Raw genomic sequence first — 4626 nt, forward strand, 5'->3', positions numbered from 1 at the left:
TGTATACATTTTAAATTCTGCGCCGTTCAGAGTAGCATGAAGAAATCTCGTGCCACCCTTCTCCGTTGTGCCTGGGATGTGAACCACCCTTTTATTGTACATCCCACCCATTAGTCATTTAGTAGCCCTCTGGGCAGTAGTATTGTGTACTAGTAACCCTTATTTTACTTAATAATGACCCCAAAGAGCAAGATAATGCTGACAATTCAGATATTCTCTTACTGTGCCTAATTTAGAAATTAAACTTTATCATAGGTATGGATGTATAGGAAAAAACCTAGTAGTATAGGTGGGGTGCAGCACTACCTGTGGTTTCAGGCATCCACTGGGGACGTATGGGACATACCTGCCATGGATAAGGGGGACTACTTCACTTCAAAACCTAGTTTTAATCACTTCAAAACCTAGTGTTTATTGTTCTACTTATAAAAAATTAACTACACTCTCTGCAAAATAAATAAACAAACAAAAAACTTAGAAACATAAAAGCATCTGTAATCACACCACTCAAAGAGAAACACTATTAAGCTCTTATGGATGTCTACTGCTTCTGTGGTGGAGTCCTCTTGAAAATGCTTTCATGGGAACAAATGGAAGGTTAAAAAAATTCAAGAATCTCTATTCCAGTAGACTCCATGTTTTCGAGTCATCAGGATTATGTTTTACTCTCCATGGTATCTACCCCAAGGGCTGACACATATTATGGGTTAATAAAAATGTTTGGGGGGGCAGTTCCTGAGTCTCATTAAAAACTAAACCAAAACAGGGCTTCCTTGGTGGCGCAGTGGTTGAGAGTCTGCCTGCCGATGCAGGGGACACAGGTTCATGCCCCGGTCCGAGAAGATCCCACATGCTGTGGAGCGGCTGGGCCCGTGAGCCATGGCCACTGAGCCTGCGTGTCTGGAGCCTGTGCTCCGCAACAGGAGAGGCCACAACAGTGAGGGGCCTGCGTACTGCAAAAAAAATAAAAAATAAAAAAATAAAACTAAACCAAAACAAAATACATTAATAAGCTCAGTTCCCCAGAGTGTCCACTGTTAAGTGAGACATTTAGAAGGTTTAGTCACATTGACTCCTTCTGATCATAAAGGGACATTCACCAACTGTAAATAGAGTTTCCATATATTCACCACAAGATGATAAGTTTTGGTGTTTATCAGGAATGGAGTTTGGTGGACAGGCAAGAAAAATCTATACTTACCTGGTTGTTGAAAATCAGGAGTGTGGTATCATTTGAAGCACATATGGTGATGGTGTCAAGTTCTCAACACTCCTTCGTATCACTTCAATCAGAGGAGTAAGACAAAGACTGATTTATCGTATCAGTGACTCATTTTCACATATGATAAAAGGTGACTATATTGGGGGGATCTTCAAGATGGCAGAGGAGTAAGATGTGGAGATCACCTTCCTCCCTACAAATACATCAAAAATACATCTACATGTAGAATAACTCCTACAGAACACCTACTGAATGCTGGCAGACTTCAGACCTCCTAATGCCTGAGGGTGATCTACATGCAGAGGCGGGGCCAAAACCAAAGCTGAACCCCAGAAGCTATGCGAACAAGGAAGAGAAAGGGAAATTTCTCCATGCAGCCTCAGGAGCAGTGGATTAAATCCCCACAATCAAACTGATGTATCCCGCATCTGTGGAATACCTGAATAGACAATGAATCATCCCAATATTGAGGTAGTGGACTTTGGGAGCAAACGTAGACTTGGAGTTTGCTGTCTGCGACTGATTTCTTTCTGATTATTATGTTTATCTTAGTTTTGTTTTTAATGCTTGTTATAATTGGTGGCTTTGTTTATTGGTTTGGTTGCTCTCTTCTTTTTTAAAATTATAATTATTTATTTTTAAATTATTTTTTTCTTTCTTTTTTTCTCCCCTTTCTTCTGAGCCTTGTGGCTGACACGGTTTTGATGCTCCAGCCTGGTGTCAGGCCTGAGCCTCTGAGGTGAGAGAGCCGAGTACAGGACATTGGACCACCAAAGTCCTCCCAGCCCCATGTAATATCAATCAGTGAGAGCTCTCCCAGAGATCTCCATCTCAATGCTACAACCCAGCTCCACCCAACGGCCAACAAGCTCCAGTGCTGGATGCCCCCTGCCAAACAAGTAGCAAGACAGGAACACAACCCCACCCATTAGCAGAGAGGCTGCCTAAAATCATACTAAGTTCACAGATAACCCAAAACACACCACCGGACATGGCCCTGCCCACGAGAAAGACAAGATCCAGCTCCACCCACCAGAACACAGGCACCAGTCCCCTCCACCAGGAAGCCTACACAACCCACTTAACCTACTTCATCCATTGGGGGCAGACACCAAAAACAATGGGAATTATGAACCTGCAGCTTGCAAAAAGGAGACACCAAACACAGTAGGTTAAACAAAATGAGAAGACAGAAAAATACACAGTAGATAAAGGAGCAAGGTAAAAACCCACCATACCAAACAAATGAAGAGGAAATAGGCAGTTTACCTGAAAAAGAATTCAGAGTAATGATAGTAAAGATGATCCAAAATCTTGGAAATAGAATGGAGAAAATACAAGAAACGATTAACAAGGACCTAGAAGAACTAAAGAGCAAACAAACAATGATGAACAACATAATAAATGAAATTAAAAATTCTCTAGAAGGAATCAATAGCAGAATAACTGAGGCAGAAGAACAGATAAGACAGACAAAACACTCTTTAAAATAAAGACTATTACAAGAGACAAAGAAGGACACTACATAATGATCAAGGGATCAATCCAAGAAGGAGATATAACAATTGTAAATATTTATGCACACAACACAGGAGCACCTCACTACATAAGGCAAATACTAACAGCCATAAAGAGGAAATTGACAGTAGCACAATAATAGTAGGGGACTTTAACAACCCACCAATGGACAGATCATCTAAAATGAAAATAAATAAGGAAACAAAGGCTTTAAATGACAACTTAGACCAGATGGGCTTAATTGATATTTATAGGTCATTCCATCCAAAAACAACAGAATACACTTTCTTCTCAAGTGCTCATGGAACATTCTCAAGAATAGATCATATCTTGGGGCACAAATCAAGCCTTGGTAAATTTAAGAAAATTGAAATTGTATCAAGTATCTTTTCTGAGCACAATGCTATGTGACTAGATATCAGTTACAAGAAAAAATGTTAAAAAAATGAACACATGGAGGGTAAACAATATGCTACAAAATAAACCAAGAGATCACTGAAGAAATCAGAGAGGAAATTTAAAAAATCCTAGAAAAAAATGACAATGAAAACACGACGCAAAACCTATGGGATGCAGCAAAAGCAGTTCTAAGAGGGAAGTTTATAGCAATACAATCCTACCTCAAGAAACAAGAAACATCTCAAATAAACAACCTAAACGTACACCTAAAGAAATTAGAGAAAGAAGAACAAAAAACCCCAAAGTTAGCAGAAGGAAAGAAATCATAAAGATCAGATCAGAAGTAAATGAAAAAGAAATTAAGGAAACAATAGCAAAGATCAATAAAACTAAAAGCTGGTACTTTGAGAAGATAAACAAAATTGATAAACCATTAGCCAGACTCATCAGGAAAAGAAGGGAGAAGACTCAAATCAATAGAATTAGAAATGAAAAAGGAGAAGTAACAACTGACACTGCAGAAAAACAAAGGATCATGAGAGATTACTGCAAGCAACTGTATGCCAAAAAAATGGATAACTTGGAAGAAATGGACAAATTCTTAGAGAAGCACAACTTTCTGAGACTGAACCAGGAAGGAATAGAAAATAGGAACAGACCACTCACAAGCACTGAAATTAAAACCGTGATTAAAAATTTTCCAATAAACAAAAGCCCAGGAACAGATGGCTTCACAGTCGAATTCTGTCAAATATTTAGAGAAGAGCTAACACCTATCCTTCTCAAACTTTTCCAAAATATAGCAGAGGGAGGAACACTCCCAAACTCATTCTACGAGGCCACCATCACCCTGATACCAAAACCAGACAAAGATGTCACAAAAAAAGAACACTACAGGCCAGTATCACTGATGAGCATAGATGCAAAAATCCTCAACAAAATACTAGCAAACAGAATCCAACAGCACATTAAAAGGACCATACAGCATGATCAAGTGGGTTTTATCCCAGGAATGCAAGGATTCTTCAATATATGCAAATCAATCAATGTGATACACCAGATTAACAAATTGAAGGAGAAAAACCATATGATCATCTCAATAGATGCAGAAAAGTTTTCGACAAAATTCAACACCTATTTATGATAAAAACTCTCCAGAAATTAGGCAGAGGGAACCTACCTCAACATAATAAATGCCGTATATGACAAACCCACAGCCAATATAGTTCTCAATGGTGAAAAACTGAAACCATTTCCTCTAAGATCAGGAACAAGGCAAGGTTGCCGACTCTCATCACTGTTATTCAACATAGTTTTGGAAGTTTTAGCCACAGCAATCAGAGAAGAAAAAGGAATAATAGGAATCCAAATTGGAAAAGAAGTAAAACTGTCACTGTTTGCAGATGACATGATACTATACATAGAGAATCCTAAAGATGCTACCAGAAAACTACTAGAGCTAATCAATGAATTTGGTAGAGTAGCAG

The sequence above is a fragment of the Mesoplodon bidens genome, assembly GCF_964165515.1.
Source record: "Mesoplodon bidens genome assembly, chromosome: 4".
NCBI lineage: Eukaryota > Metazoa > Chordata > Mammalia > Artiodactyla > Ziphiidae > Mesoplodon > Mesoplodon bidens.